Source organism: Myotis myotis, unplaced genomic scaffold, assembly GCF_014108235.1.
Source record: "Myotis myotis isolate mMyoMyo1 unplaced genomic scaffold, mMyoMyo1.p scaffold_m19_p_3, whole genome shotgun sequence".
Taxonomy (NCBI): domain Eukaryota; kingdom Metazoa; phylum Chordata; class Mammalia; order Chiroptera; family Vespertilionidae; genus Myotis; species Myotis myotis.
The window spans coordinates 91161868-91174868 of NW_023416335.1; the positions used below are offsets into that span (position 1 = coordinate 91161868).

Here is a 13001-nt window from a genome sequence, read left to right on the forward strand (position 1 = left end):
ATTTCAAATAAGCAGCATAAAATTTAGCCTTAGGGCTCACTTCCAGGGAAAATTGTATTCATTTATATTTCATAGAAAAACAAAAGGGCGGGGTAGGGGTGGTTAGGGAATCAAGGGTGTACCAATTATGAGGTTAACACCATTTTCCTAGGAAATGATATTGGTTCTTTTTTTTTTCTCAAACTAAGAAAATATGATGTGTCCCCATCTCCTTTAATGTGAGAACTTTGAAAAATCCCCCAGAATTTTCCATTTGCTGCTCTGAGCTTATAGACAGCTCTTTTATTGAATAGTATATTAATTTGTAGACCATAAAATGGTTATATGTCATAGAAGATATTAGCCTTTGGTGAAAGGTACTAAGATATGTCCCAAAACTACTTTTTCAGGGCCCACTGCCTAACGTCTTGATTTAAGAGTGATCCATCCCTGAGGAGAATTGAACCACAAGTGCCGCCAGTTGCTGAGGCAGGGCTCCCTCCACTTACCCCACTTCCCGCCTCTCTTCTTCACTTTCATCTGAGATAAGACTGCAATCAAGCCAGGGCATTTTCTATGTCTAATTCATCTATCCCAAAGCCTTATTGCTAGGAAAATTTTCTTCTTTTTGGAAAAGCGTTCAAAGAAAGAAAATGTGTTGAGGACACAGAGATCTGGGAGAATTTTGCCCATCTTCACAGGACTGTCTACCTGCTGTGCCTACTTAGGAATGTGATGTTATCAGTGTAGAAAAGGCACAGGGGCAGGAAGTGTGTGGGACTGTTACTTTCTGCTGAACCTTTTCTCTTGAGTTTCAAAGAAAAACATTCAGTATCCAGTACATGTGTAGTTCAAACAAGCCTTATGCCTTCCTGGAAGCCACAAATTATTCAAGTGCGACTGAGAAACACCCCGGTTTTGAAATTCCGTGGAAGATGATCATGCTATGAAAGGCATTTTCTGATATCTAACCAGGATGCTAGTGACTTCGATTTCATGTGCCTTTGCCTTGGCTATCTAATAATATGCTGAAATGAAAAAAAAAAAATGGGTATGTCAACTGTCAGACTTGATCCTGAAAGCTTATTTTTCATTCATATTGCCTGAAAAATAAGATTGTATCTGGGTTGGTTTCCAAATCAGTACTTTATTAGGCTTTGCTCTTCTGTACATATCTCAGCATTGGGGATTTGGGCACTATCATTGGCAGAGGAAGGCAGCATCGGTCCCTTTGCTCTGTTTGGCACAGTCTACTTTTCACAGTCTGCTGCCAACTCTACTAGAGAACCATCCGCCCCTAACCTATCCTGCTTAATTTCCCACAATGCAATCATTTTCCCTCCATGTCTGTGGCTTCAGCCAGCGGGAATAAACATCTGCTTTGTTCTGCTTTTCGCTGCAGACAAATTAGATGGTTCTGATCCATGACTCATTTTGTTTTACTTGGTCCTCCTTAGAATCTCCAAGACCAAAAGCAACCAGATAACCAATTTGTCTATTTAATTCAAGCAATCTATTTTGTTGGGGAAGGAGGACTGAGGCTTTTTTGTTTCTTTTAGTTTAGTTGTTGTTGTTTTTTACTCTAAACAAACTAAGTTTGTGTGTGTGTGTGCGCGCACACGATTTTATGCTGAATTTGCATATATCCTATATATTCCACTTCCTTTATCTTTTTTGCTTCTTTTCTTCTTATCTGATTCTGTTGCCTTCTGTATACAGACTGACATAAATTTTTTCTTTTGTTTCTCTCAATTACCATTGCCACCTACAATCATAGCTGTTTCCTAATCTTGTAAATTTTATAATTTATAAACTTACTGCCACCCCTCGAGGTTCTCAGTGCATGCCTGGCATTGATCTACAGACTCCATTTGAAGCATATCATGCCCCTTGGGCTCTTCTTTCAGTTTTCCCTTTTCTTTCTTTTTTATATTTTCCTTGTTTCTTTAGAGACAGGACACTGTAGATCTGGGGTTTTGCATTCTTTCTTTCAAGCATCATGAACTTTAATTCTCCACTTAACTGATCTTAACTGTGGCCTCAGATTACTCCATTTATTCCTTCCAAGCCTGTTTTAGACATTATGCTACAAAAACACCCTAGGAGGTAAATTAGTATCTGTTTCTTTTATTTTACAGATGGGGAGTCGGAAAGTGGAGAGGGATTGGGTATAGAGCACCAAACTAGAGGTAAGTAGTGACTCAAACTCCTAGTCCTTGTTTAGTTGCTTCCAGGGAGTCAGCTCCCTTCCTTCAATGTTCCAAGTTTTCCATGGAGCCCCAATGACTAACAATACAGCGAGTGGCTCATAATGTCTGGTTGCATTCTTGACAGGAACCTTCCCTTTGTAGACCAGGTTTTTCTACCTCTCTCCCCAGAAGCTTCTGCATTCCAAAGCCCTGGCAGCCTCTCTTTCAATGCACACTATTGTGCTGGAGCCTCATTTGGGCTCAGATAAAATTTTAACTGGTTTTGGGTGGTTACTGTTTCATGATCCCTGACCTCCTTCCTTTTATCCCAGATCCCCAAGAGCCAAGAAAGGATACAGTCACTTATGAATGCTATTTCTTTAACCTTCCTGCCAATTAAACACATAAAGTTCATTTCAGGTCATGACAGAAAATTTTAATTGCAGTAAATAGCCACAGCTCATGAACAGTTACAAGAACCTGCTAGAATTTTCCTCAGAAATTAATGCGCTTAGCTGTGACGTGTTGATTAAGATAATAAGCTGTGTGGAACCTAAGAAATAAAATACTTACTAAGAATAGCTCCTGGTGGCTAACTGGTATCAATTAAAAAAGAAAATAGAGCATAGCCATCATTTCTACACAGGGACCTTTCACATAAACTGCATTTCAGGGAGACGTCTGCACTGAACAACCTGCCTTCTGCACTGAACTGCCTGTCTGTACTGTGTTCCTGCCCTCTGAGCCAGCCCTTATAAAGGGGTTCCTAGAATCCTATTTCAACCAATGGGACTAAGACTTTCTTTTTCCAATTAGAGCTGTGCAGCTATATTTCTGTCAGTTTCTTCACTAATCAAAGCAGTTCTACTGTGACCAATCAGGATAGTGCTTTTTGGACCAATCAAACTGTGAGCATTTGGAGACTTCATTTGCATGAAAATGGACTAGTCAGACACCAGGGCCAGGGACTTCTGTCTGTCTCTGTCTAAAACGGCTTCCCTCTGGCTGGGACATTGCACTTACTCTTCCACCAAAGACTGAAGACTGTGTTTCTCACTGCAGCTAAAACACCAAAGACATCTCCCTGGAGCCAACTGGCACAGGGCAGGAAGACCTGGAGCAGGTGGGGTAGAGCAGAGCAGAGCTGTCTGGCCTGAGAGGTACTTCACCCCAGGGCCTCCTCACAGCATGCAACATCACAACTGAGCTGTTTGCACTGAATAAAATGTTTCCTTCTTTACTGCACCCCAAATTGGGAGTTCCTGTTGGCATAACATTGGTGCCAATGACAATCAGGTGACAGCTACAAGATGAAAATTAAGGTATAATAGAATGGATGTCTTTTCTTCCTCTCCAAATATGAAGCAAAAGAAAAGCAAAATGAAAAAGAAAAGGGGGAGTTTGGCCATGTCCCTGGCCACGTCGCCCGCTCTCGCCATCTTTGCAGCTTCCTCCCAGGGGCCCCTGGTGCCACCGTGAGCATCTCCCTGCTGACCTGAACCTGTCCCACCTAGCCATCCTCATCCTGCTGCTGAAGAGCTGGAAGACACGCTCCCGCACCAGTATTTCTGGAAAAAGCCAGCTTCTCTTTGCACTGGTCTTCACAACTCCATACCTGGATCTTTTTACTTCATTTATTTCATTATACACTGAGTGGCCAGATCATTATGACCACCCCATCAGTACAATGAAGTGAACTAATTATGCAAATAATAATAAAACCTTGAGGGTATTTGCTTAGGAAGTTTTCAATGTTCATATTTTTGGAAGTGTCAGTGAAGTACTGATTGGGGTGGTCATAATAATCTGGCCACTCAGTGTATAGTACATCTAGGAAGCGTATCTACATTGCCTGCTCCTATGCAACAGTGTACCTGATCTACATGAAGTTTAAGGCAACTTATGATGGAAACCATGATATCTTCTGAGTGGAGTTTCTGATGGTCCCTGTGGGAGGACCGCTCATTTCTAGTCAATCGTGATTTCTCTCCTCTTCAGATTCTGTGGACCTTCTCCATCTACCAGGAATCGGTGGCCATCCTTCTGCAGCTCTTCATGATCAGCAAGACTGGGGAGGCAAAGACCATCACCACCCACTACCTGTTCTTCCTGGGCATCTACCAGGAGCTCTACCTCGTCAACTGTGCCTGGCACTTCTACTTTGAGGGCTTCTTTGACCTCATTGCTGGGGTGGTAGCATTGTCCAGACCATCCTCTACTGGGACTTCTTATACTTGTAATCACACAAGTACTCAAGGAAAAGAAGCTCAGTCTGCCAGGGTAAGTGCCAAAGACCATCACCAGCACCTGTCCTTCGGGGTGCTTGGACAGAATTCTTACCACAACAAAGGCACAAGATGCTCCAAGTGGAAAATCAGAAACTTAACTCTCGTTGCAGATAGTCATCAGTGGCTCTGTAGCTTACATTAAACATTTATGATGTTGATTGGTGGCTTACATTAAACTTTTATGATGTTTATACACCATACTACTCATCCAAAAAAGATATATTGCATGTGTATATGCATATATAAATCAACAGCCTGAAAAAATATATATGTAATCAACAGATCAAAATTAATTAAAATGAGGCATAAATTGATTAAACTTCACACAAAAATATTGCTTCCCAAATGTCATTTAAAATACATGTATATGTATTAAAATATATACATATGTGTATAATATATACACCATATATACCACATATGCACACATATATATTTACTATATATAATATACATATACTATATATAGTAAAATACATTAATGTTCATGTGCATGTTTATCCTTTTCTCATCTAGTTTTTGTCAATTCTTCTTTCTTTACAATTGACCTCTTACCCTGTTGAGACAGCAGCTGAGTTGTAGGGGGAAAGCTTTCAGTTCAGCACCAGTGGTCTACCCTATTACTCTACCCATAATGAGACACGGTGACCTTAGTACATCTCCTTAACCCTCCATGCCTCATTTCTATGAACAAAAGAGCTTCTCAACTTCATTTGGTAGGGTCTAATGGTAGGTAGCTCCATGTTGCAAGAGCTCTCTATTGAGATCCACACTTTCATCAATTCTAAGATCTTTAACAGTTTACTGTCTCTAAATTTACAGTTCATTTTCAATGGACGATGTTTCATATTTACTAACATCTTTTCTTTCTTAATAGTACATACTGGTAAAACAATGGTGTTTCTTAGAGCTGATGCTCTCTAAATTTAATAAAATGTGGTCTGGATCAAAAGTGTTTTGCAGGTTAATGTTATTATTCAGAAGTCACTTGTTTTCTTGTTACTGCAAGATAAGCCATGGACTGAATCACCCTGGACTGTTCTAAACAACTAAAGACATTCACTGAGTTACAAAGTACCCAGCTGAACCAGAAAGAGGGACTAGACAACTACAAGGAAAAAATATCTCTCTTGAAAATTGCCATTCTTAAAAGAGTCCCTAACTTAGTTTAATGATTGCCGTCACTCTCCTGAAATTCTTAATAAATTTTTAACTAGGGGTCCTGCATGTTCATTTTAGTCTGGCCTAGAAAAATTTTGTAGCCTGCCTTGATGGGAACTTTGTGATTACAATATTAAAAGATATTCAATCCTTCTTCCATTAACCTCTGGTCTCTGGCATAGAAGACCTTCAGTTTCTCAAAAGGAGTTATGAGCTACGTAAGTACTTGAATCAGAGTATTTTCAAGCACACAGTGTTCTGTTTTCAGAGACTGTATTGTATCAAGCTCACATTGGCGAGCAGTTACATAGTGACCTCAGGATTTTAAAGGTTAGAAAGGGATAAGAATTTCGAAACCTTTATCTTTTAAAATAAAGGTTGTTAAGGAAAGTACATGTTCTATGTTACAATTAGAGGGAGAAACCCCCTAAAACTTCAAGATACCTTTTTTCATGTATCCATGTAATATATGGCATATCATAAAGTTTTTTAAAAGTTTTATGCATATAGACTTACTATAAAAATCTATTCTGGTTATATTTTTATCTCTAGTCAACATCAATTAGGGACAAATAAGATCCAAGCCCTTGGACAACTTTCCCAGCTAAAACAAAAATATGTAAAAGAATTAAAGTCCCTCCGTTGAAATTTGTTATCTAGAGTCAAATTTGATCCAGTAATAAATTGTGGAAATTATTCTATAAAATACATACCCTAAACTCAGAATTTCTTGGTGATTTGAGTGAGGATGTTGATAGGATTAAATGAACATACTCACTTAAAATAACATGTTGGGCCTTGATTGGTTTGGCTCAGTGGATAGAGCGTCGGCCTGGGGACTGAAGGGTCCCGGGTTCGATTTCGATCAAGGGCATGTGCCTTGGTTGCAGGCATATCCCCAGTAGGGGGTGTGCAGAAGGCAGCTAATCAATGTTTCTCTCTCATTGATGTTTCTGACTCTCTGTCCCTCTCTGTAAAAAATCAATAAAATATATTTTAAGAAAATAACACGTTGGATTAAAAAACCTTCATAAGTATATAGAGATTTTGCCCCAATCGAAATTTTTTTTTCAATTTCAAGTGTGTTTCAAATTCTAATATTTCTAAAGGCTTCACAGGTGTGAAAACATATAAGGAAGCAAGAAGATACATAAAGACTTCTGAAAAGGTCTTTATTGTTATTTGTGCAATAAAGATTCAACTAATGAACAAGATGAAGGAAACTATGTTAAAAAGGAAAATAATGGGTGAAATTAAAAATATAGTGCAGAGGATACTAAGAATACCCAAATCCAGTCACTTCTTTTTCTCATTGCCCAAGGGAAATACAGACATGGAGGACTACAACCACAGAATACTCTTTATTACTACTAAGTTTGGAGCCCAAACCACAATATAAGACTGAAAAGTGTTAGGCTGGGTTGTTCCTTTTGAAGATTTCTAAAAACAGATTCAATCATGTCTATTGTATCTCAAAAATTGATGCATAGTCTGCATAATATTAAGAGTGGTTAAGGAATAAGGTATAAGATAAAGAAGAATTTAAAATCAGTGTTTGGAGGTTCTGTTTTTTGTTGTTGTTCTTTTTTTTTTTCTCAGTAATTTCACATTTTTTCTTTAGATGGTTCCTCTCTTATTCCTCAATGAGAGTCATCTCCTGAAAAATTGTAGAGGTGTACTGAGGCAGTCCAAGGTCTAGGGTACATATCCACGTTCTTGAATGCATTCTTCTCCAGAACAAATATAAAGAAGACATAGTCACTCTCTTCCGAAATGTCTAATATTACAAATCACCTACCTCCTCTTTCTTTTTAGTTACAATTTAGTCTAACATTATAACTCTTCACATTGCTTTCCATATTTTCTCTTATATTTAGCAATCTCCACAAAATGCAGTGTCATATCTTCAACCTTACAGAAGCAATAGCTGCCTCCTTTCCTTTGACTTTCTAGGAAGGTTCTGGAAGAATTGCGGTAAGGGAGAATAAGGGCAAAAGAAAAATAATGGGAATAAGAATCCTGTGGTAATCTATAGACTGATTCTTTTAAATAATTGGTTGTTTTAAGGTGGTCACTATGGTTATATAAACTATTTAGCAATAAAAATGTGTAATACATGTTACATATAATTGTAAACTTTTATCACTTCCCTTATGAAGGCAAGAAGAAAAAATTAGGAGCCAGTAATTTAGGAAAAATTTTCTTAATAGATAAGTACACCCAACAACGTTCTATATCAGTGGTTCTCTGCCAGAAGCAATTTTGCTCTGTGCACTCACCCCAGTGAACATTTGGCAAGGTCTGGAGACATTTTTTTTATCACAACTAGGGGGGCACTACTGACATCTGGTGGGTAGAGGCCAGGGTGCTGCTAAAACTTGTCTAATGCAGAGGATAGCGCCCTCCCCCGCCCCCCACCAACAAAGAATGATTTGGTCCCAAATGCCAATAGTGCCAAAGTTGAGAAATCCTGCTGTATTTTTTTCATAGACAAAGAGAGAGAGAGAGAGAGAGAGAGAGAGAGAGAGAGAGAGAGAGAGAGAGAGAGAGAGATGAGACTGACTCATTAGGAATTGCCCTCACAATCCCTCAAATGGGTTGCTTCAACTCCAGAGGAGTCACCTGCTCAGGAGCTGGTCTTATGGAGACAGACACCAAGAGTCCAGTCCCTGTCTTCTCTCCTTCACTCTTTGTCGTTTTAACTACAACAACTTCTAAAGGCTCAATCTCCCCTAGCAATTGAACCAGCTCTCTCCTATCTATGATCTAAACAGTTGTCAGTGTGCTTTGACACACAGAAATCAGACGTCTTAAAGCTTGCTGAAGCAAAAATCTGTGGAGCTGCTTAAAAATAACCTGCCTCAAAGGGTGTCAAGAGGTAGATATTTGAATAAACATAAGGGAGAATATACTAAAAATGGTCCAAGTAAAATCTGAAAATTTGATAAAAATTCCTTTGTTATTTTGATTTTCTGTGACTATCAGGGTAGGAGGCAGTCAAGTTTATACCACTGATTTGTAAGAACTCTCAACAAGAGCACTAACTTACCATCCTTATTTTAACTTTTAGCTGCCACCTCCACAGTGATTTGGTTCTTCTATGCCAACTTGCTATTATCATTCTTATGCGTCTATTTTTTCTTCAATATAATGTGGGAAACTGTCTTTTGTGGCCATTCCTACTATGAATATTTACATTTTTTAACATTCTCTAAATGGCACCATGTCTCTCAAACAATTGAAATCACAGAGCCTTGTAGGTAGCCATCAGAATAATTTCATACCAATGGAAATTATTATGCTGAGCAGGAAACCATAGAAATGACCCTATAAAGTATAAAAGAAATTAGCTATACAAGTGTAATAAAAAGCAAACATTTGTCTAAAACAGCAAAAAAAAAAAAAGATTACATTAGAGTTTTATCAGTCTTTTTCTATCCATTTATATTTTTCTTACATATAAATGTATGTTTGTGAATATGTGTGTGTGTGTGTGTGTGTGTGTGTGTGTGTAAACCTATACATATGCTTATTAAAACTTTTGGTTATTAATTGATATGTATAGTCTTATCATCAACATAACTGTAAAATGTGTAGTAGAGGACATTACAAAAATGAGTACCTAACAAGTGTTCTAAGGGTTGACAGAAGCTGAACAATGCACTCCAGACTTTGCTTACGACATACCTTAAAAGAAAAAAGTCTTTTTTTAGTTAACATTACATATTTTCATGCTAAAGTATTGATCTTTAAATAATATATTTTTCATTTTCCAAGAATTAAAAGAAGATAATATAAGTAATCAAGTCTCAAATTACTGACAAGTCTCCTCTAATCAGTATCAATAATAAATGAGGTAACTCTGCCCAAAAGAAAAAGAGAAAATACTTAAGGTGAAAAGAAATAGCTGTGAGAAAAGAATGACATATGGTGGGACATATTTGTTATTTTTTAGAGAGAGAGGAAAGCGAGAGAGAGAGAAAGAAAAACATCAATAGTATGCCTCCTGCACATCTCCTAAATAGAGATTAGGCCCACAACCCCAGCATGTGCTCTGACTGGGAATCAAAGTGGTGACCTTTTGGTGCATGGGACAACACCCAACCAACTGACCCACACTGGCCAGGGCCAGTGGGAGATATTAAAGAAAAGAAGGGGGGGCAGCCATATCTTGTAGTCTCAATCTTCTTACCTGTAATATGGGATGACTAAATATATGTGAAAGTGCCAAAAAGCAACACACAGATAATTTAATATTAATGTGCTAAAAGGAAATTCGTCTAGCAGTGACACCCTCACTTTTTTAAAAAATATATATATTTTATTGATTTTTTACAGAGAGGAAGGGGGAGGGATAGAGAGTTGGAAACATCGATCAGCTGCCTCCTGCACACTCCCTACTGGGGATGTGCCCACAAACAAGGTACATGCCCTTGACCAGAATTGAACCTGGGACCCTTCAGTCCACAGGCCGACGTTCTATCCACTGCGCCAAACTGGTTAGGGCGACACCCTCACTTTTAAAGGCATACTGTGATGATGAATGGCCACTTAGTATCATCGATAAAACTGGGGTTTCTACCAGAATTTGTGCCAGGGAACTGATCCCTCTCTGCTCCCTTCCCTTGTGATTCTGAATCACTCCAATCAATCAATCATAAGCTAAAAAGGTACCCAAACAGATGAGTTCCATCATGTCAGTAGCTGTTCCAATTTATATGCTTACTAGAGGCCTGTTGCACGAAGAGATTTGTGCAATAGGCCTTCCTTTCCCCTGGCTGCTGGCACTGTTTTTACTCTGGCACCTGGCACCCAGGCCTTCGCTCTGGCCTGGCTCCTGCTGGAGCCAGCCCCAGAGCCGTGAGGCTTTGCTGCTCAGGCTTCGCTCTACTGCTTGGAGCCATGTATGCAAATTAACTGCCATCTTTGTTAGATTAATTTGCATACTCTCCTGATTGGCTGGTTAGCATAGCAAAGGTATGGTCAATTTACATGTTTGTCTATTATTAGGTAAGAAAGTATGGTGCACCACACTATGAACTATGGAAAAGAGAGCTATTGCCATTATCTCTTCTGTGGCCAAATAAAGTGGTGATGATGGTAATTAGTGATAATTCTAACTTTAAAACAATAGCTAATATGTATTGGCTGTTTAACAAGTATCAGGAACCAAGCTAATTTCTTTGCATTGATTTTCTCACTTAATGTTCACATCAAATTTATAAGAAAGTTTTAATTATTATTCCCATTACATACATTCCCCCCCCATCTGTAGGGGATATGTTCCAAGACCCACAATGGATGCCCGAAATCATAGATATAAGAGAACTATGTATATATATACTGTTTGTTCCTATGCATACTTTCCTATGATAAAGCTTAATTTAAAAATTAGATGTAGTAAGAGACTAAACAACAAGAATAAAATAGAACAAGTATAACAATATACTGTAATAAACATTATGCAAAATATCAGGGCCATTATTAAGTAAAATATGGGTTCCTTAAACCTAAGTACTGATACTGTTATTGTAGATTGCCTGGATTGCCCTTCTCCTTTGCTACTGGGAGTGGGGTTCTGGGGTTGCTTCTGGAATAAGAATTTTTGTAGACCCCATGGGAGAATAAGATGTGGTTGAGTCTTATTTGCATGGAATTACAGCCTGGGTTTCAAAAGTCCCATTTTCCTTAATCTAGTCCTGAAAGAAGTACAGCTGGGGCTTCAGTAGAGCTAGAAGCAAAGCCAGTGGCCACAGTTTCGTTCCATGGTGGAGTTGTGTCTGACAGAATATCAGGCTAGTTCCAGTCCATCAGTCCATTGCGTGTGGGGTAAACATCGGTGAGGGCCGGGGGGCAAAGGCAGAGAGTGGGCTCCCTGCCACACAGAGCCAGGAGCCCAGAGAGCAAGAGAGGCAAGAGAGGAAACTCCTTTGTTCAGGAGCTTCTGTATCTTAGATTTTGTGCCCTTGCAGTAGCTATGCCTATTCTGGCCAATGACCTGCTCTCAGGTGTGACTGACAGGTAACCCAGACCTCACTGGGCATGCCTATATTATTTGGCCTTCCCTTTGTTCCTTTCCAGTTTATTAATAACTGGGTTAAATACAACAATATCAATACCATGACAGTCGATCTGATAACAGAGTTGTCTATTAAATGACTAATGGGCAGGAAGCATATACACTGTGGGTAAGCTGGACAAAATGATGAATCACATGCTGGGCAGGATGGAGAGGGACAGCGAGAGATTTTATCATGTTGCTCAGACTGTTGAGAAATTTAAACTTATGATTTATATAGTCCTGGAATTTTTCATTTAATATTTTTAGATCACAGTTGATCTCAGGTAACCTAAACCGTGGTGGGAGGAACCTGTGGACAAAGGAGGACTACTACACTGTATAAAAGAATGAGGTCACAACAAGATTAAGTAACGTGTTGAAGGTTATACAGAGAAAAGGTTTGGAGGCAAAATGAGAATTACCTAGATTATGTAGTGACAATACAGGGTTAGAGAGGTAAGAGATAGGAGACAAAAACAAAAAGGAGAAAATTTTGCAGAGACAACTATATTTAAGGTGTTAGTCTGAGATGGAAAGAGAAAGAAGAGGCAGCTTTTGAAACACTTTATTGTCTGTTCTCATTTTTCTCAGGTTTGGCCAGATTGTCAAATCTTCGACCTTGGGGAGCATGTCTGATACTTTTACCCCACTGTGATACCAGGCACTAAATACTTGTCTGCTGATAAGCATATTTTTAGTAAAATTAAAAGGTGTTCTGGCAATGAATGGAGTGTATTTACAGCTTGAGCCCCACTTACCTTGTGCCATAGGAGAGGAAGTTCAACCCCAAAACACTCAGGGTGTTTTTCAGTCCCTTGGGGAAACACAAGTAAATTTACCTTTTTCCAGGCAGGACTATGTCATTAACAGAGTCTGGGGAAAAGTTAGTGTGAACAAAAACAGAGGCCCTGAGGAGGGAGGGAATCACCCAGGATGCTGCAGTCCACAGCCAGCATTGCTAATCTCAGGATAGCCAGATTGAAACTGTGACAATTTGAAGACCCAAGGAGAGAGACTTGAGCTAAAACTTGATCTGAGAATCTTTTGAAAAAGTGCCATGTTCATAATTAACATTATATGAGCAAAGGGCTTTGGTGCACAAGGGACCAAGGGAGAGATGCCAACAACATATGGAGGTTCAAAAGACTCAGAGAGGTGGGGCTGGAACAGACAATTGTGGAGTGAGGCTGCCTGCTGAGGACCTGGGAGTGATGGAAAGCAGACAGCTATGTGATGGCATTTATGCAATTGCTCTATTATAATGGTTTTGGTGACTAGGATTAGTGTTTGCTAGTGCGAAGGCACTGGCACATCAATAAAGGT

At 39.1% G+C, this 13001-nt stretch overlaps 1 pseudogene; it reads left to right on the forward strand.

The window, feature by feature from the left end:
* The window catches only part of LOC118650489, a 31738-nt pseudogene extending 19405 nt beyond the window's left edge, over positions 1-12333 (forward strand).
* Positions 12334-13001: the final 668 nt, after the last annotated feature.